Consider the following 20,498-nt stretch of genomic DNA (forward strand, 5'->3'; position numbering starts at 1 on the left):
GGTGGCAGCAGGGGCGGCAACGCATCGCGACACAGGATGCGTGCAGCGGAATGCAGCGGTGGTGGTGTAACGGTCAGCATGGTTGCTTCCCAAGCAGTTGATCCGGGTTCGATTCCCGGCCACCGCAAGAGGGCTGTCGTTTTTGCGTAGCGCAATAGTGTGTGTTCAACACCATGCGATCCTCGAAATTGCCAAGTGTCGCTGCACAAGTAGTATCTGCTCGTCTCTCGCCTCGTTGCAGCTAAGTGGGCGGCCCCTTCATCGTGTGTCGACTTGGCCCGACTTTGCTCGACTGCCGCTCGCTGCCGCTCGGCGGTAGGGCCAATATGACAGAAGCAGTACGACAATCGGCTGCGAGAAACACGCTAATCAAGACTACCTTTCCTTTCCAATTCGAAAAGCTAAATTTTCATTTACAAATTTCGGAATTCTCACTGCTCCCCTACAGTGTTATCTACGATATTTGAGAAATTATCTGTGGATTCGTACGGTTCTGTTACTGCCAAAGTCGTTCCTGCACTTTACGTTCGCTCTTTTTGCAAAGAACCTCTTTAAATTTTGGATCCTATGTTCGTTAACGTAATTTAAATTGCTGTGGGAGGCATCATAGCACATCAACACTGTAACACAAAAGGGGGAGAGTGGGGGTGAAAGGGGAAAGGTCCAATAGCACGCAGAGATCCCGCCTATCACCCATGTAATCACTAACCACGCCCACCTCTGCTTAACTTCATTAATCGAAAGGGAGCCGGCCGTTGGCGACCCCTGAGCGAAACGTTCAGACTTGTAGCTCGATGTGCAGATCATTTGGAATCTACGTGGCAGAGTCTCGCGGGAGACTGCATTTCCTATTAGCGGAGAAAGTGGGATGGCCTGTGGAGGGATCGAACCCATGACCTTCTCGTTACCAGCACGACGCTATACCCCACAGGGCTAACGAGCCACGCAACACTGTCGCATCAGCAGTCCAAAACCGCAAAATCATCTCCTCTTCCTTAAAAACGGCCCCGCCAATCACGTGAGCATGTATCTCTTTTCCTTGACTTTCTCTCACCTTATACTTGGAACCCAGAGCAGCAACACCACGAAGACGAAAAACGGCCCTGAGAAGATTTCTCATCTCAGCCTGGAAAATTGACGTTCCGCTACCAGTAATCGAACCCTGGCCTCCTGTGTGAAAGCCAGGTATCCTAGCCACTAGACCATACCGGACATACCTCAAGTATCAGCTACGTGTGAATGGGTCCAGAAATATTTCTCCTCCACGAACTTTACGGCCGAATCTGGCGACAACGCTGAACTCTGTCCGCCACCACGATCCCGCTTACTCACTCCCAAAGCGCCCAAGACATACTACACAAACATCGCTTTCAGTCTCAAGTGTAAGTAGCAAAACTATAATTAGTAATAACTGGAAACAAACACTCTCACGTTGACGCAAAGGAGCCTGGGTGGTAATAAACTGTAAACACGGCTTTACCTCGCAAAAGCTATGCTGTGCGTTTCACTGTCGTGGAGAGAAAATGAGATGGCTGGGGTGAGGGTCGAACGTACGCCCTTGAGAAGACGTCACGCGCTGCCCACTGCGACAGGGAAGCACACAGGAATTCTTTTCCCACCATGCCGAACACGACAGGGTGGACTTCTCAGCGGAAGTCAGTCCTGCGTCTAGTTACAGTGCATCGCCCTGGAAGCGGCGTGGACCCGCGTTCGGATGCGCGGGCGGGCAGGGCGCCTGCAGCAGGGTCGCTTCGGCCTCTGGTGGCAGCAGGGGCGGCAACGCATCGCGACACAGGATGCGTGCAGCGGAATGCAGCGGTGGTGGTGTAACGGTCAGCATGGTTGCTTCCCAAGCAGTTGATCCGGGTTCGATTCCCGGCCACCGCAAGAGGGCTGTCGTTTTTGCGTAGCGCAATAGTGTGTGTTCAACACCATGCGATCCTCGAAATTGCCAAGTGTCGCTGCACAAGTAGTATCTGCTCGTCTCTCGCCTCGTTGCAGCTAAGTGGGCGGCCCCTTCATCGTGTGTCGACTTGGCCCGACTTTGCTCGACTGCCGCTCGCTGCCGCTCGGCGGTAGGGCCAATATGACAGAAGCAGTACGACAATCGGCTGCGAGAAACACGCTAATCAAGACTACCTTTCCTTTCCAATTCGAAAAGCTAAATTTTCATTTACAAATTTCGGAATTCTCACTGCTCCCCTACAGTGTTATCTACGATATTTGAGAAATTATCTGTGGATTCGTACGGTTCTGTTACTGCCAAAGTCGTTCCTGCACTTTACGTTCGCTCTTTTTGCAAAGAACCTCTTTAAATTTTGGATCCTATGTTCGTTAACGTAATTTAAATTGCTGTGGGAGGCATCATAGCACATCAACACTGTAACACAAAAGGGGGAGAGTGGGGGTGAAAGGGGAAAGGTCCAATAGCACGCAGAGATCCCGCCTATCACCCATGTAATCACTAACCACGCCCACCTCTGCTTAACTTCATTAATCGAAAGGGAGCCGGCCGTTGGCGACCCCTGAGCGAAACGTTCAGACTTGTAGCTCGATGTGCAGATCATTTGGAATCTACGTGGCAGAGTCTCGCGGGAGACTGCATTTCCTATTAGCGGAGAAAGTGGGATGGCCTGTGGAGGGATCGAACCCATGACCTTCTCGTTACCAGCACGACGCTATACCCCACAGGGCTAACGAGCCACGCAACACTGTCGCATCAGCAGTCCAAAACCGCAAAATCATCTCCTCTTCCTTAAAAACGGCCCCGCCAATCACGTGAGCATGTATCTCTTTTCCTTGACTTTCTCTCACCTTATACTTGGAACCCAGAGCAGCAAAACCACGAAGACGAAAAACGGCCCTGAGAAGATTTCTCATCTCAGCCTGGAAAATTGACGTTCCGCTACCAGTAATCGAACCCTGGCCTCCTGTGTGAAAGCCAGGTATCCTAGCCACTAGACCATACCGGACATACCTCAAGTATCAGCTACGTGTGAATGGGTCCAGAAATATTTCTCCTCCACGAACTTTACGGCCGAATCTGGCGACAACGCTGAACTCTGTCCGCCACCACGATCCCGCTTACTCACTCCCAAAGCGCCCAAGACATACTACACAAACATCGCTTTCAGTCTCAAGTGTAAGTAGCAAAACTATAATTAGTAATAACTGGAAACAAACACTCTCACGTTGACGCAAAGGAGCCTGGGTGGTAATAAACTGTAAACACGGCTTTACCTCGCAAAAGCTATGCTGTGCGTTTCACTGTCGTGGAGAGAAAATGAGATGGCTGGGGTGAGGGTCGAACGTACGCCCTTGAGAAGACGTCACGCGCTGCCCACTGCGACAGGGAAGCACACAGGAATTCTTTTCCCACCATGCCGAACACGACAGGGTGGACTTCTCAGCGGAAGTCAGTCCTGCGTCTAGTTACAGTGCATCGCCCTGGAAGCGGCGTGGACCCGCGTTCGGATGCGCGGGCGGGCAGGGCGCCTGCAGCAGGGTCGCTTCGGCCTCTGGTGGCAGCAGGGGCGGCAACGCATCGCGACACAGGATGCGTGCAGCGGAATGCAGCGGTGGTGGTGTAACGGTCAGCATGGTTGCTTCCCAAGCAGTTGATCCGGGTTCGATTCCCGGCCACCGCAAGAGGGCTGTCGTTTTTGCGTAGCGCAATAGTGTGTGTTCAACACCATGCGATCCTCGAAATTGCCAAGTGTCGCTGCACAAGTAGTATCTGCTCGTCTCTCGCCTCGTTGCAGCTAAGTGGGCGGCCCCTTCATCGTGTGTCGACTTGGCCCGACTTTGCTCGACTGCCGCTCGCTGCCGCTCGGCGGTAGGGCCAATATGACAGAAGCAGTACGACAATCGGCTGCGAGAAACACGCTAATCAAGACTACCTTTCCTTTCCAATTCGAAAAGCTAAATTTTCATTTACAAATTTCGGAATTCTCACTGCTCCCCTACAGTGTTATCTACGATATTTGAGAAATTATCTGTGGATTCGTACGGTTCTGTTACTGCCAAAGTCGTTCCTGCACTTTACGTTCGCTCTTTTTGCAAAGAACCTCTTTAAATTTTGGATCCTATGTTCGTTAACGTAATTTAAATTGCTGTGGGAGGCATCATAGCACATCAACACTGTAACACAAAAGGGGGAGAGTGGGGGTGAAAGGGGAAAGGTCCAATAGCACGCAGAGATCCCGCCTATCACCCATGTAATCACTAACCACGCCCACCTCTGCTTAACTTCATTAATCGAAAGGGAGCCGGCCGTTGGCGACCCCTGAGCGAAACGTTCAGACTTGTAGCTCGATGTGCAGATCATTTGGAATCTACGTGGCAGAGTCTCGCGGGAGACTGCATTTCCTATTAGCGGAGAAAGTGGGATGGCCTGTGGAGGGATCGAACCCATGACCTTCTCGTTACCAGCACGACGCTATACCCCACAGGGCTAACGAGCCACGCAACACTGTCGCATCAGCAGTCCAAAACCGCAAAATCATCTCCTCTTCCTTAAAAACGGCCCCGCCAATCACGTGAGCATGTATCTCTTTTCCTTGACTTTCTCTCACCTTATACTTGGAACCCAGAGCAGCAACACCACGAAGACGAAAAACGGCCCTGAGAAGATTTCTCATCTCAGCCTGGAAAATTGACGTTCCGCTACCAGTAATCGAACCCTGGCCTCCTGTGTGAAAGCCAGGTATCCTAGCCACTAGACCATACCGGACATACCTCAAGTATCAGCTACGTGTGAATGGGTCCAGAAATATTTCTCCTCCACGAACTTTACGGCCGAATCTGGCGACAACGCTGAACTCTGTCCGCCACCACGATCCCGCTTACTCACTCCCAAAGCGCCCAAGACATACTACACAAACATCGCTTTCAGTCTCAAGTGTAAGTAGCAAAACTATAATTAGTAATAACTGGAAACAAACACTCTCACGTTGACGCAAAGGAGCCTGGGTGGTAATAAACTGTAAACACGGCTTTACCTCGCAAAAGCTATGCTGTGCGTTTCACTGTCGTGGAGAGAAAATGAGATGGCTGGGGTGAGGGTCGAACGTACGCCCTTGAGAAGACGTCACGCGCTGCCCACTGCGACAGGGAAGCACACAGGAATTCTTTTCCCACCATGCCGAACACGACAGGGTGGACTTCTCAGCGGAAGTCAGTCCTGCGTCTAGTTACAGTGCATCGCCCTGGAAGCGGCGTGGACCCGCGTTCGGATGCGCGGGCGGGCAGGGCGCCTGCAGCAGGGTCGCTTCGGCCTCTGGTGGCAGCAGGGGCGGCAACGCATCGCGACATAGGATGCGTGCAGCGGAATGCAGCGGTGGTGGTGTAACGGTCAGCATGGTTGCTTCCCAAGCAGTTGATCCGGGTTCGATTCCCGGCCACCGCAAGAGGGCTGTCGTTTTTGCGTAGCGCAATAGTGTGTGTTCAACACCATGCGATCCTCGAAATTGCCAAGTGTCGCTGCACAAGTAGTATCTGCTCGTCTCTCGCCTCGTTGCAGCTAAGTGGGCGGCCCCTTCATCGTGTGTCGACTTGGCCCGACTTTGCTCGACTGCCGCTCGCTGCCGCTCGGCGGTAGGGCCAATATGACAGAAGCAGTACGACAATCGGCTGCGAGAAACACGCTAATCAAGACTACCTTTCCTTTCCAATTCGAAAAGCTAAATTTTCATTTACAAATTTCGGAATTCTCACTGCTCCCCTACAGTGTTATCTACGATATTTGAGAAATTATCTGTGGATTCGTACGGTTCTGTTACTGCCAAAGTCGTTCCTGCACTTTACGTTCGCTCTTTTTGCAAAGAACCTCTTTAAATTTTGGATCCTATGTTCGTTAACGTAATTTAAATTGCTGTGGGAGGCATCATAGCACATCAACACTGTAACACAAAAGGGGGAGAGTGGGGGTGAAAGGGGAAAGGTCCAATAGCACGCAGAGATCCCGCCTATCACCCATGTAATCACTAACCACGCCCACCTCTGCTTAACTTCATTAATCGAAAGGGAGCCGGCCGTTGGCGACCCCTGAGCGAAACGTTCAGACTTGTAGCTCGATGTGCAGATCATTTGGAATCTACGTGGCAGAGTCTCGCGGGAGACTGCATTTCCTATTAGCGGAGAAAGTGGGATGGCCTGTGGAGGGATCGAACCCATGACCTTCTCGTTACCAGCACGACGCTATACCCCACAGGGCTAACGAGCCACGCAACACTGTCGCATCAGCAGTCCAAAACCGCAAAATCATCTCCTCTTCCTTAAAAACGGCCCCGCCAATCACGTGAGCATGTATCTCTTTTCCTTGACTTTCTCTCACCTTATACTTGGAACCCAGAGCAGCAAAACCACGAAGACGAAAAACGGCCCTGAGAAGATTTCTCATCTCAGCCTGGAAAATTGACGTTCCGCTACCAGTAATCGAACCCTGGCCTCCTGTGTGAAAGCCAGGTATCCTAGCCACTAGACCATACCGGACATACCTCAAGTATCAGCTACGTGTGAATGGGTCCAGAAATATTTCTCCTCCACGAACTTTACGGCCGAATCTGGCGACAACGCTGAACTCTGTCCGCCACCACGGTCCCGCTTAATCACTCCCAAAGCGCCCAAGACATACTACACAAACATCGCTTTCAGTCTCAAGTGTAAGTAGCAAAACTATAATTAGTAATAACTGGAAACAAACACTCTCACGTTGACGCAAAGGAGCCTGGGTGGTAATAAACTGTAAACACGGCTTTACCTCGCAAAAGCTATGCTGTGCGTTTCACTGTCGTGGAGAGAAAATGAGATGGCTGGGGTGAGGGTCGAACGTACGCCCTTGAGAAGACGTCACGCGCTGCCCACTGCGACAGGGAAGCACACAGGAATTCTTTTCCCACCATGCCGAACACGACAGGGTGGACTTCTCAGCGGAAGTCAGTCCTGCGTCTAGTTACAGTGCATCGCCCTGGAAGCGGCGTGGACCCGCGTTCGGATGCGCGGGCGGGCAGGGCGCCTGCAGCAGGGTCGCTTCGGCCTCTGGTGGCAGCAGGGGCGGCAACGCATCGCGACACAGGATGCGTGCAGCGGAATGCAGCGGTGGTGGTGTAACGGTCAGCATGGTTGCTTCCCAAGCAGTTGATCCGGGTTCGATTCCCGGCCACCGCAAGAGGGCTGTCGTTTTTGCGTAGCGCAATAGTGTGTGTTCAACACCATGCGATCCTCGAAATTGCCAAGTGTCGCTGCACAAGTAGTATCTGCTCGTCTCTCGCCTCGTTGCAGCTAAGTGGGCGGCCCCTTCATCGTGTGTCGACTTGGCCCGACTTTGCTCGACTGCCGCTCGCTGCCGCTCGGCGGTAGGGCCAATATGACAGAAGCAGTACGACAATCGGCTGCGAGAAACACGCTAATCAAGACTACCTTTCCTTTCCAATTCGAAAAGCTAAATTTTCATTTACAAATTTCGGAATTCTCACTGCTCCCCTACAGTGTTATCTACGATATTTGAGAAATTATCTGTGGATTCGTACGGTTCTGTTACTGCCAAAGTCGTTCCTGCACTTTACGTTCGCTCTTTTTGCAAAGAACCTCTTTAAATTTTGGATCCTATGTTCGTTAACGTAATTTAAATTGCTGTGGGAGGCATCATAGCACATCAACACTGTAACACAAAAGGGGGAGAGTGGGGGTGAAAGGGGAAAGGTCCAATAGCACGCAGAGATCCCGCCTATCACCCATGTAATCACTAACCACGCCCACCTCTGCTTAACTTCATTAATCGAAAGGGAGCCGGCCGTTGGCGACCCCTGAGCGAAACGTTCAGACTTGTAGCTCGATGTGCAGATCATTTGGAATCTACGTGGCAGAGTCTCGCGGGAGACTGCATTTCCTATTAGCGGAGAAAGTGGGATGGCCTGTGGAGGGATCGAACCCATGACCTTCTCGTTACCAGCACGACGCTATACCCCACAGGGCTAACGAGCCACGCAACACTGTCGCATCAGCAGTCCAAAACCGCAAAATCATCTCCTCTTCCTTAAAAACGGCCCCGCCAATCACGTGAGCATGTATCTCTTTTCCTTGACTTTCTCTCACCTTATACTTGGAACCCAGAGCAGCAAAACCACGAAGACGAAAAACGGCCCTGAGAAGATTTCTCATCTCAGCCTGGAAAATTGACGTTCCGCTACCAGTAATCGAACCCTGGCCTCCTGTGTGAAAGCCAGGTATCCTAGCCACTAGACCATACCGGACATACCTCAAGTATCAGCTACGTGTGAATGGGTCCAGAAATATTTCTCCTCCACGAACTTTACGGCCGAATCTGGCGACAACGCTGAACTCTGTCCGCCACCACGGTCCCGCTTACTCACTCCCAAAGCGCCCAAGACATACTACACAAACATCGCTTTCAGTCTCAAGTGTAAGTAGCAAAACTATAATTAGTAATAACTGGAAACAAACACTCTCACGTTGACGCAAAGGAGCCTGGGTGGTAATAAACTGTAAACACGGCTTTACCTCGCAAAAGCTATGCTGTGCGTTTCACTGTCGTGGAGAGAAAATGAGATGGCTGGGGTGAGGGTCGAACGTACGCCCTTGAGAAGACGTCACGCGCTGCCCACTGCGACAGGGAAGCACACAGGAATTCTTTTCCCACCATGCCGAACACGACAGGGTGGACTTCTCAGCGGAAGTCAGTCCTGCGTCTAGTTACAGTGCATCGCCCTGGAAGCGGCGTGGACCCGCGTTCGGATGCGCGGGCGGGCAGGGCGCCTGCAGCAGGGTCGCTTCGGCCTCTGGTGGCAGCAGGGGCGGCAACGCATCGCGACACAGGATGCGTGCAGCGGAATGCAGCGGTGGTGGTGTAACGGTCAGCATGGTTGCTTCCCAAGCAGTTGATCCGGGTTCGATTCCCGGCCACCGCAAGAGGGCTGTCGTTTTTGCGTAGCGCAATAGTGTGTGTTCAACACCATGCGATCCTCGAAATTGCCAAGTGTCGCTGCACAAGTAGTATCTGCTCGTCTCTCGCCTCGTTGCAGCTAAGTGGGCGGCCCCTTCATCGTGTGTCGACTTGGCCCGACTTTGCTCGACTGCCGCTCGCTGCCGCTCGGCGGTAGGGCCAATATGACAGAAGCAGTACGACAATCGGCTGCGAGAAACACGCTAATCAAGACTACCTTTCCTTTCCAATTCGAAAAGCTAAATTTTCATTTACAAATTTCGGAATTCTCACTGCTCCCCTACAGTGTTATCTACGATATTTGAGAAATTATCTGTGGATTCGTACGTTTCTGTTACTGCCAAAGTCGTTCCTGCACTTTACGTTCGCTCTTTTTGCAAAGAACCTCTTTAAATTTTGGATCCTATGTTCGTTAACGTAATTTAAATTGCTGTGGGAGGCATCATAGCACATCAACACTGTAACACAAAAGGGGGAGAGTGGGGGTGAAAGGGGAAAGGTCCAATAGCACGCAGAGATCCCGCCTATCACCCATGTAATCACTAACCACGCCCACCTCTGCTTAACTTCATTAATCGAAAGGGAGCCGGCCGTTGGCGACCCCTGAGCGAAACGTTCAGACTTGTAGCTCGATGTGCAGATCATTTGGAATCTACGTGGCAGAGTCTCGCGGGAGACTGCATTTCCTATTAGCGGAGAAAGTGGGATGGCCTGTGGAGGGATCGAACCCATGACCTTCTCGTTACCAGCACGACGCTATACCCCACAGGGCTAACGAGCCACGCAACACTGTCGCATCAGCAGTCCAAAACCGCAAAATCATCTCCTCTTCCTTAAAAACGGCCCCGCCAATCACGTGAGCATGTATCTCTTTTCCTTGACTTTCTCTCACCTTATACTTGGAACCCAGAGCAGCAAAACCACGAAGACGAAAAACGGCCCTGAGAAGATTTCTCATCTCAGCCTGGAAAATTGACGTTCCGCTACCAGTAATCGAACCCTGGCCTCCTGTGTGAAAGCCAGGTATCCTAGCCACTAGACCATACCGGACATACCTCAAGTATCAGCTACGTGTGAATGGGTCCAGAAATATTTCTCCTCCACGAACTTTACGGCCGAATCTGGCGACAACGCTGAACTCTGTCCGCCACCACGGTCCCGCTTACTCACTCCCAAAGCGCCCAAGACATACTACACAAACATCGCTTTCAGTCTCAAGTGTAAGTAGCAAAACTATAATTAGTAATAACTGGAAACAAACACTCTCACGTTGACGCAAAGGAGCCTGGGTGGTAATAAACTGTAAACACGGCTTTACCTCGCAAAAGCTATGCTGTGCGTTTCACTGTCGTGGAGAGAAAATGAGATGGCTGGGGTGAGGGTCGAACGTACGCCCTTGAGAAGACGTCACGCGCTGCCCACTGCGACAGGGAAGCACACAGGAATTCTTTTCCCACCATGCCGAACACGACAGGGTGGACTTCTCAGCGGAAGTCAGTCCTGCGTCTAGTTACAGTGCATCGCCCTGGAAGCGGCGTGGACCCGCGTTCGGATGCGCGGGCGGGCAGGGCGCCTGCAGCAGGGTCGCTTCGGCCTCTGGTGGCAGCAGGGGCGGCAACGCATCGCGACACAGGATGCGTGCAGCGGAATGCAGCGGTGGTGGTGTAACGGTCAGCATGGTTGCTTCCCAAGCAGTTGATCCGGGTTCGATTCCCGGCCACCGCAAGAGGGCTGTCGTTTTTGCGTAGCGCAATAGTGTGTGTTCAACACCATGCGATCCTCGAAATTGCCAAGTGTCGCTGCACAAGTAGTATCTGCTCGTCTCTCGCCTCGTTGCAGCTAAGTGGGCGGCCCCTTCATCGTGTGTCGACTTGGCCCGACTTTGCTCGACTGCCGCTCGCTGCCGCTCGGCGGTAGGGCCAATATGACAGAAGCAGTACGACAATCGGCTGCGAGAAACACGCTAATCAAGACTACCTTTCCTTTCCAATTCGAAAAGCTAAATTTTCATTTACAAATTTCGGAATTCTCACTGCTCCCCTACAGTGTTATCTACGATATTTGAGAAATTATCTGTGGATTCGTACGGTTCTGTTACTGCCAAAGTCGTTCCTGCACTTTACGTTCGCTCTTTTTGCAAAGAACCTCTTTAAATTTTGGATCCTATGTTCGTTAACGTAATTTAAATTGCTGTGGGAGGCATCATAGCACATCAACACTGTAACACAAAAGGGGGAGAGTGGGGGTGAAAGGGGAAAGGTCCAATAGCACGCAGAGATCCCGCCTATCACCCATGTAATCACTAACCACGCCCACCTCTGCTTAACTTCATTAATCGAAAGGGAGCCGGCCGTTGGCGACCCCTGAGCGAAACGTTCAGACTTGTAGCTCGATGTGCAGATCATTTGGAATCTACGTGGCAGAGTCTCGCGGGAGACTGCATTTCCTATTAGCGGAGAAAGTGGGATGGCCTGTGGAGGGATCGAACCCATGACCTTCTCGTTACCAGCACGACGCTATACCCCACAGGGCTAACGAGCCACGCAACACTGTCGCATCAGCAGTCCAAAACCGCAAAATCATCTCCTCTTCCTTAAAAACGGCCCCGCCAATCACGTGAGCATGTATCTCTTTTCCTTGACTTTCTCTCACCTTATACTTGGAACCCAGAGCAGCAAAACCACGAAGACGAAAAACGGCCCTGAGAAGATTTCTCATCTCAGCCTGGAAAATTGACGTTCCGCTACCAGTAATCGAACCCTGGCCTCCTGTGTGAAAGCCAGGTATCCTAGCCACTAGACCATACCGGACATACCTCAAGTATCAGCTACGTGTGAATGGGTCCAGAAATATTTCTCCTCCACGAACTTTACGGCCGAATCTGGCGACAACGCTGAACTCTGTCCGCCACCACGGTCCCGCTTACTCACTCCCAAAGCGCCCAAGACATACTACACAAACATCGCTTTCAGTCTCAAGTGTAAGTAGCAAAACTATAATTAGTAATAACTGGAAACAAACACTCTCACGTTGACGCAAAGGAGCCTGGGTGGTAATAAACTGTAAACACGGCTTTACCTCGCAAAAGCTATGCTGTGCGTTTCACTGTCGTGGAGAGAAAATGAGATGGCTGGGGTGAGGGTCGAACGTACGCCCTTGAGAAGACGTCACGCGCTGCCCACTGCGACAGGGAAGCACACAGGAATTCTTTTCCCACCATGCCGAACACGACAGGGTGGACTTCTCAGCGGAAGTCAGTCCTGCGTCTAGTTACAGTGCATCGCCCTGGAAGCGGCGTGGACCCGCGTTCGGATGCGCGGGCGGGCAGGGCGCCTGCAGCAGGGTCGCTTCGGCCTCTGGTGGCAGCAGGGGCGGCAACGCATCGCGACACAGGATGCGTGCAGCGGAATGCAGCGGTGGTGGTGTAACGGTCAGCATGGTTGCTTCCCAAGCAGTTGATCCGGGTTCGATTCCCGGCCACCGCAAGAGGGCTGTCGTTTTTGCGTAGCGCAATAGTGTGTGTTCAACACCATGCGATCCTCGAAATTGCCAAGTGTCGCTGCACAAGTAGTATCTGCTCGTCTCTCGCCTCGTTGCAGCTAAGTGGGCGGCCCCTTCATCGTGTGTCGACTTGGCCCGACTTTGCTCGACTGCCGCTCGCTGCCGCTCGGCGGTAGGGCCAATATGACAGAAGCAGTACGACAATCGGCTGCGAGAAACACGCTAATCAAGACTACCTTTCCTTTCCAATTCGAAAAGCTAAATTTTCATTTACAAATTTCGGAATTCTCACTGCTCCCCTACAGTGTTATCTACGATATTTGAGAAATTATCTGTGGATTCGTACGGTTCTGTTACTGCCAAAGTCGTTCCTGCACTTTACGTTCGCTCTTTTTGCAAAGAACCTCTTTAAATTTTGGATCCTATGTTCGTTAACGTAATTTAAATTGCTGTGGGAGGCATCATAGCACATCAACACTGTAACACAAAAGGGGGAGAGTGGGGGTGAAAGGGGAAAGGTCCAATAGCACGCAGAGATCCCGCCTATCACCCATGTAATCACTAACCACGCCCACCTCTGCTTAACTTCATTAATCGAAAGGGAGCCGGCCGTTGGCGACCCCTGAGCGAAACGTTCAGACTTGTAGCTCGATGTGCAGATCATTTGGAATCTACGTGGCAGAGTCTCGCGGGAGACTGCATTTCCTATTAGCGGAGAAAGTGGGATGGCCTGTGGAGGGATCGAACCCATGACCTTCTCGTTACCAGCACGACGCTATACCCCACAGGGCTAACGAGCCACGCAACACTGTCGCATCAGCAGTCCAAAACCGCAAAATCATCTCCTCTTCCTTAAAAACGGCCCCGCCAATCACGTGAGCATGTATCTCTTTTCCTTGACTTTCTCTCACCTTATACTTGGAACCCAGAGCAGCAACACCACGAAGACGAAAAACGGCCCTGAGAAGATTTCTCATCTCAGCCTGGAAAATTGACGTTCCGCTACCAGTAATCGAACCCTGGCCTCCTGTGTGAAAGCCAGGTATCCTAGCCACTAGACCATACCGGACATACCTCAAGTATCAGCTACGTGTGAATGGGTCCAGAAATATTTCTCCTCCACGAACTTTACGGCCGAATCTGGCGACAACGCTGAACTCTGTCCGCCACCACGGTCCCGCTTACTCACTCCCAAAGCGCCCAAGACATACTACACAAACATCGCTTTCAGTCTCAAGTGTAAGTAGCAAAACTATAATTAGTAATAACTGGAAACAAACACTCTCACGTTGACGCAAAGGAGCCTGGGTGGTAATAAACTGTAAACACGGCTTTACCTCGCAAAAGCTATGCTGTGCGTTTCACTGTCGTGGAGAGAAAATGAGATGGCTGGGGTGAGGGTCGAACGTACGCCCTTGAGAAGACGTCACGCGCTGCCCACTGCGACAGGGAAGCACACAGGAATTCTTTTCCCACCATGCCGAACACGACAGGGTGGACTTCTCAGCGGAAGTCAGTCCTGCGTCTAGTTACAGTGCATCGCCCTGGAAGCGGCGTGGACCCGCGTTCGGATGCGCGGGCGGGCAGGGCGCCTGCAGCAGGGTCGCTTCGGCCTCTGGTGGCAGCAGGGGCGGCAACGCATCGCGACACAGGATGCGTGCAGCGGAATGCAGCGGTGGTGGTGTAACGGTCAGCATGGTTGCTTCCCAAGCAGTTGATCCGGGTTCGATTCCCGGCCACCGCAAGAGGGCTGTCGTTTTTGCGTAGCGCAATAGTGTGTGTTCAACACCATGCGATCCTCGAAATTGCCAAGTGTCGCTGCACAAGTAGTATCTGCTCGTCTCTCGCCTCGTTGCAGCTAAGTGGGCGGCCCCTTCATCGTGTGTCGACTTGGCCCGACTGCCGCTCGCTGCCGCTCGGCGGTAGGGCCAATATGACAGAAGCAGTACGACAATCGGCTGCGAGAAACACGCTAATCAAGACTACCTTTCCTTTCCAATTCGAAAAGCTAAATTTTCATTTACAAATTTCGGAATTCTCACTGCTCCCCTACAGTGTTATCTACGATATTTGAGAAATTATCTGTGGATTCGTACGGTTCTGTTACTGCCAAAGTCGTTCCTGCACTTTACGTTCGCTCTTTTTGCAAAGAACCTCTTTAAATTTTGGATCCTATGTTCGTTAACGTAATTTAAATTGCTGTGGGAGGCATCATAGCACATCAACACTGTAACACAAAAGGGGGAGAGTGGGGGTGAAAGGGGAAAGGTCCAATAGCACGCAGAGATCCCGCCTATCACCCATGTAATCACTAACCACGCCCACCTCTGCTTAACTTCATTAATCGAAAGGGAGCCGGCCGTTGGCGACCCCTGAGCGAAACGTTCAGACTTGTAGCTCGATGTGCAGATCATTTGGAATCTACGTGGCAGAGTCTCGCGGGAGACTGCATTTCCTATTAGCGGAGAAAGTGGGATGGCCTGTGGAGGGATCGAACCCATGACCTTCTCGTTACCAGCACGACGCTATACCCCACAGGGCTAACGAGCCACGCAACACTGTCGCATCAGCAGTCCAAAACCGCAAAATCATCTCCTCTTCCTTAAAAACGGCCCCGCCAATCACGTGAGCATGTATCTCTTTTCCTTGACTTTCTCTCACCTTATACTTGGAACCCAGAGCAGCAAAACCACGAAGACGAAAAACGGCCCTGAGAAGATTTCTCATCTCAGCCTGGAAAATTGACGTTCCGCTACCAGTAATCGAACCCTGGCCTCCTGTGTGAAAGCCAGGTATCCTAGCCACTAGACCATACCGGACATACCTCAAGTATCAGCTACGTGTGAATGGGTCCAGAAATATTTCTCCTCCACGAACTTTACGGCCGAATCTGGCGACAACGCTGAACTCTGTCCGCCACCACGGTCCCGCTTACTCACTCCCAAAGCGCCCAAGACATACTACACAAACATCGCTTTCAGTCTCAAGTGTAAGTAGCAAAACTATAATTAGTAATAACTGGAAACAAACACTCTCACGTTGACGCAAAGGAGCCTGGGTGGTAATAAACTGTAAACACGGCTTTACCTCGCAAAAGCTATGCTGTGCGTTTCACTGTCGTGGAGAGAAAATGAGATGGCTGGGGTGAGGGTCGAACGTACGCCCTTGAGAAGACGTCACGCGCTGCCCACTGCGACAGGGAAGCACACAGGAATTCTTTTCCCACCATGCCGAACACGACAGGGTGGACTTCTCAGCGGAAGTCAGTCCTGCGTCTAGTTACAGTGCATCGCCCTGGAAGCGGCGTGGACCCGCGTTCGGATGCGCGGGCGGGCAGGGCGCCTGCAGCAGGGTCGCTTCGGCCTCTGGTGGCAGCAGGGGCGGCAACGCATCGCGACACAGGATGCGTGCAGCGGAATGCAGCGGTGGTGGTGTAACGGTCAGCATGGTTGCTTCCCAAGCAGTTGATCCGGGTTCGATTCCCGGCCACCGCAAGAGGGCTGTCGTTTTTGCGTAGCGCAATAGTGTGTGTTCAACACCATGCGATCCTCGAAATTGCCAAGTGTCGCTGCACAAGTAGTATCTGCTCGTCTCTCGCCTCGTTGCAGCTAAGTGGGCGGCCCCTTCATCGTGTGTCGACTTGGCCCGACTTTGCTCGACTGCCGCTCGCTGCCGCTCGGCGGTAGGGCCAATATGACAGAAGCAGTACGACAATCGGCTGCGAGAAACACGCTAATCAAGACTACCTTTCCTTTCCAATTCGAAAAGCTAAATTTTCATTTACAAATTTCGGAATTCTCACTGCTCCCCTACAGTGTTATCTACGATATTTGAGAAATTATCTGTGGATTCGTACGGTTCTGTTACTGCCAAAGTCGTTCCTGCACTTTACGTTCGCTCTTTTTGCAAAGAACCTCTTTAAATTTTGGATCCTATGTTCGTTAACGTAATTTAAATTGCTGTGGGAGGCATCATAGCACATCAACACTGTAACACAAAAGGGGGAGAGTGGGGGTGAAAGGGGAAAGGTCCAATAGCACGCAGAGATCCCGCCTATCACCCATGTAATCACTAACCACGCCCACCTCTGCTTAACTTCATTAATCGAAAGGGAGCCGGCCGTTGGCGACCCCTGAGCGAAACGTTCAGACTTGTAGCTCGATGTGCAGATCATTTGGAATCTACGTGGCAGAGTCTCGCGGGAGACTGCATTTCCTATTAGCGGAGAAAGTGGGATGGCCTGTGGAGGGATCGAACCCATGACCTTCTCGTTACCAGCACGACGCTATACCCCACAGGGCTAACGAGCCACGCAACACTGTCGCATCAGCAGTCCAAAACCGCAAAATCATCTCCTCTTCCTTAAAAACGGCCCCGCCAATCACGTGAGCATGTATCTCTTTTCCTTGACTTTCTCTCACCTTATACTTGGAACCCAGAGCAGCAAAACCACGAAGACGAAAAACGGCCCTGAGAAGATTTCTCATCTCAGCCTGGAAAATTGACGTTCCGCTACCAGTAATCGAACCCTGGCCTCCTGTGTGAAAGCCAGGTATCCTAGCCACTAGACCATACCGGACATACCTCAAGTATCAGCTACGTGTGAATGGGTCCAGAAATATTTCTCCTCCACGAACTTTACGGCCGAATCTGGCGACAACGCTGAACTCTGTCCGCCACCACGGTCCCGCTTACTCACTCCCAAAGCGCCCAAGACATACTACACAAACATCGCTTTCAGTCTCAAGTGTAAGTAGCAAAACTATAATTAGTAATAACTGGAAACAAACACTCTCACGTTGACGCAAAGGAGCCTGGGTGGTAATAAACTGTAAACACGGCTTTACCTCGCAAAAGCTATGCTGTGCGTTTCACTGTCGTGGAGAGAAAATGAGATGGCTGGGGTGAGGGTCGAACGTACGCCCTTGAGAAGACGTCACGCGCTGCCCACTGCGACAGGGAAGCACACAGGAATTCTTTTCCCACCATGCCGAACACGACAGGGTGGACTTCTCAGCGGAAGTCAGTCCTGCGTCTAGTTACAGTGCATCGCCCTGGAAGCGGCGTGGACCCGCGTTCGGATGCGCGGGCGGGCAGGGCGCCTGCAGCAGGGTCGCTTCGGCCTCTGGTGGCAGCAGGGGCGGCAACGCATCGCGACACAGGATGCGTGCAGCGGAATGCAGCGGTGGTGGTGTAACGGTCAGCATGGTTGCTTCCCAAGCAGTTGATCCGGGTTCGATTCCCGGCCACCGCAAGAGGGCTGTCGTTTTTGCGTAGCGCAATAGTGTGTGTTCAACACCATGCGATCCTCGAAATTGCCAAGTGTCGCTGCACAAGTAGTATCTGCTCGTCTCTCGCCTCGTTGCAGCTAAGTGGGCGGCCCCTTCATCGTGTGTCGACTTGGCCCGACTTTGCTCGACTGCCGCTCGCTGCCGCTCGGCGGTAGGGCCAATATGACAGAAGCAGTACGACAATCGGCTGCGAGAAACACGCTAATCAAGACTACCTTTCCTTTCCAATTCGAAAAGCTAAATTTTCATTTACAAATTTCGGAATTCTCACTGCTCCCCTACAGTGTTATCTACGATATTTGAGAAATTATCTGTGGATTCGTACGGTTCTGTTACTGCCAAAGTCGTTCCTGCACTTTACGTTCGCTCTTTTTGCAAAGAACCTCTTTAAATTTTGGATCCTATGTTCGTTAACGTAATTTAAATTGCTGTGGGAGGCATCATAGCACATCAACACTGTAACACAAAAGGGGGAGAGTGGGGGTGAAAGGGGAAAGGTCCAATAGCACGCAGAGATCCCGCCTATCACCCATGTAATCACTAACCACGCCCACCTCTGCTTAACTTCATTAATCGAAAGGGAGCCGGCCGTTGGCGACCCCTGAGCGAAACGTTCAGACTTGTAGCTCGATGTGCAGATCATTTGGAATCTACGTGGCAGAGTCTCGCGGGAGACTGCATTTCCTATTAGCGGAGAAAGTGGGATGGCCTGTGGAGGGATCGAACCCATGACCTTCTCGTTACCAGCACGACGCTATACCCCACAGGGCTAACGAGCCACGCAACACTGTCGCATCAGCAGTCCAAAACCGCAAAATCATCTCCTCTTCCTTAAAAACGGCCCCGCCAATCACGTGAGCATGTATCTCTTTTCCTTGACTTTCTCTCACCTTATACTTGGAACCCAGAGCAGCAAAACCACGAAGACGAAAAACGGCCCTGAGAAGATTTCTCATCTCAGCCTGGAAAATTGACGTTCCGCTACCAGTAATCGAACCCTGGCCTCCTGTGTGAAAGCCAGGTATCCTAGCCACTAGACCATACCGGACATACCTCAAGTATCAGCTACGTGTGAATGGGTCCAGAAATATTTCTCCTCCACGAACTTTACGGCCGAATCTGGCGACAACGCTGAACTCTGTCCGCCACCACGGTCCCGCTTACTCACTCCCAAAGCGCCCAAGACATACTACACAAACATCGCTTTCAGTCTCAAGTGTAAGTAGCAAAACTATAATTAGTAATAACTGGAAACAAACACTCTCACGTTGACGCAAAGGAGCCTGGGTGGTAATAAACTGTAAACACGGCTTTACCTCGCAAAAGCTATGCTGTGCGTTTCACTGTCGTGGAGAGAAAATGAGATGGCTGGGGTGAGGGTCGAACGTACGCCCTTGAGAAGACGTCACGCGCTGCCCACTGCGACAGGGAAGCACACAGGAATTCTTTTCCCACCATGCCGAACACGACAGGGTGGACTTCTCAGCGGAAGTCAGTCCTGCGTCTAGTTACAGTGCATCGCCCTGGAAGCGGCGTGGACCCGCGTTCGGATGCGCGGGCGGGCAGGGCGCCTGCAGCAGGGTCGCTTCGGCCTCTGGTGGCAGCAGGGGCGGCAACGCATCGCGACACAGGATGCGTGCAGCGGAATGCAGCGGTGGTGGTGTAACGGTCAGCATGGTTGCTTCCCAAGCAGTTGATCCGGGTTCGATTCCCGGCCACCGCAAGAGGGCTGTCGTTTTTGCGTAGCGCAATAGTGTGTGTTCAACACCATGCGATCCTCGAAATTGCCAAGTGTCGCTGCACAAGTAGTATCTGCTCGTCTCTCGCCTCGTTGCAGCTAAGTGGGCGGCCCCTTCATCGTGTGTCGACTTGGCCCGACTGCCGCTCGCTGCCGCTCGGCGGTAGGGCCAATATGACAGAAGCAGTACGACAATCGGCTGCGAGAAACACGCTAATCAAGACTACCTTTCCTTTCCAATTCGAAAAGCTAAATTTTCATTTACAAATTTCGGAATTCTCACTGCTCCCCTACAGTGTTATCTACGATATTTGAGAAATTATCTGTGGATTCGTACGGTTCTGTTACTGCCAAAGTCGTTCCTGCACTTTACGTTCGCTCTTTTTGCAAAGAACCTCTTTAAATTTTGGATCCTATGTTCGTTAACGTAATTTAAATTGCTGTGGGAGGCATCATAGCACATCAACACTGTAACACAAAAGGGGGAGAGTGGGGGTGAAAGGGGAAAGGTCCAATAGCACGCAGAGATCCCGCCTATCACCCATGTAATCACTAACCACGCCCACCTCTGCTTAACTTCATTAATCGAAAGGGAGCCGGCCGTTGGCGACCCCTGAGCGAAACGTTCAGACTTGTAGCTCGATGTGCAGATCATTTGGAATCTACGTGGCAGAGTCTCGCGGGAGACTGCATTTCCTATTAGCGGAGAAAGTGGGATGGCCTGTGGAGGGATCGAACCCATGACCTTCTCGTTACCAGCACGACGCTATACCCCACAGGGCTAACGAGCCACGCAACACTGTCGCATCAGCAGTCCAAAACCGCAAAATCATCTCCTCTTCCTTAAAAACGGCCCCGCCAATCACGTGAGCATGTATCTCTTTTCCTTGACTTTCTCTCACCTTATACTTGGAACCCAGAGCAGCAAAACCACGAAGACGAAAAACGGCCCTGAGAAGATTTCTCATCTCAGCCTGGAAAATTGACGTTCCGCTACCAGTAATCG

The 20,498-nt window shown here is 51.8% G+C and overlaps 12 non-coding genes across 12 annotated transcripts; all 12 read left to right on the forward strand.

Moving 5' to 3' along the window:
• The first annotated feature begins 55 nt into the window (after positions 1–55).
• On the forward strand, positions 56–127 carry Trnag-ccc (transfer RNA glycine (anticodon CCC)). Its single transcript has one exon. It is a non-coding gene; the product is annotated as a tRNA-Gly (tRNA).
• A 1,688-nt stretch (positions 128–1,815) lies between these two features.
• On the forward strand, positions 1,816–1,887 carry Trnag-ccc (transfer RNA glycine (anticodon CCC)). Its single transcript has one exon. It is a non-coding gene; the product is annotated as a tRNA-Gly (tRNA).
• Positions 1,888–3,575: 1,688 nt separating this feature from the next.
• Positions 3,576–3,647, forward strand: Trnag-ccc (transfer RNA glycine (anticodon CCC)). The gene has a single exon. It is a non-coding gene; the product is annotated as a tRNA-Gly (tRNA).
• Positions 3,648–5,335: 1,688 nt separating this feature from the next.
• Positions 5,336–5,407, forward strand: Trnag-ccc (transfer RNA glycine (anticodon CCC)). The gene has a single exon. It is a non-coding gene; the product is annotated as a tRNA-Gly (tRNA).
• A 1,688-nt stretch (positions 5,408–7,095) lies between these two features.
• Positions 7,096–7,167, forward strand: Trnag-ccc (transfer RNA glycine (anticodon CCC)). The gene has a single exon. It is a non-coding gene; the product is annotated as a tRNA-Gly (tRNA).
• Positions 7,168–8,855: 1,688 nt separating this feature from the next.
• Positions 8,856–8,927, forward strand: Trnag-ccc (transfer RNA glycine (anticodon CCC)). Its single transcript has one exon. It is a non-coding gene; the product is annotated as a tRNA-Gly (tRNA).
• Positions 8,928–10,615: 1,688 nt separating this feature from the next.
• Trnag-ccc (transfer RNA glycine (anticodon CCC)) lies at positions 10,616–10,687 on the forward strand. Its single transcript has one exon. It is a non-coding gene; the product is annotated as a tRNA-Gly (tRNA).
• Positions 10,688–12,375: 1,688 nt separating this feature from the next.
• Trnag-ccc (transfer RNA glycine (anticodon CCC)) lies at positions 12,376–12,447 on the forward strand. The gene has a single exon. It is a non-coding gene; the product is annotated as a tRNA-Gly (tRNA).
• Positions 12,448–14,135: 1,688 nt separating this feature from the next.
• Trnag-ccc (transfer RNA glycine (anticodon CCC)) lies at positions 14,136–14,207 on the forward strand. Its single transcript has one exon. It is a non-coding gene; the product is annotated as a tRNA-Gly (tRNA).
• Positions 14,208–15,885: 1,678 nt separating this feature from the next.
• Trnag-ccc (transfer RNA glycine (anticodon CCC)) lies at positions 15,886–15,957 on the forward strand. Its single transcript has one exon. It is a non-coding gene; the product is annotated as a tRNA-Gly (tRNA).
• A 1,688-nt stretch (positions 15,958–17,645) lies between these two features.
• Positions 17,646–17,717, forward strand: Trnag-ccc (transfer RNA glycine (anticodon CCC)). Its single transcript has one exon. It is a non-coding gene; the product is annotated as a tRNA-Gly (tRNA).
• A 1,688-nt stretch (positions 17,718–19,405) lies between these two features.
• On the forward strand, positions 19,406–19,477 carry Trnag-ccc (transfer RNA glycine (anticodon CCC)). Its single transcript has one exon. It is a non-coding gene; the product is annotated as a tRNA-Gly (tRNA).
• Positions 19,478–20,498: the final 1,021 nt, after the last annotated feature.

Source organism: Schistocerca gregaria, chromosome 8 (genome assembly GCF_023897955.1).
Source record: "Schistocerca gregaria isolate iqSchGreg1 chromosome 8, iqSchGreg1.2, whole genome shotgun sequence".
In the NCBI taxonomy this organism is placed as follows: domain Eukaryota; kingdom Metazoa; phylum Arthropoda; class Insecta; order Orthoptera; family Acrididae; genus Schistocerca; species Schistocerca gregaria.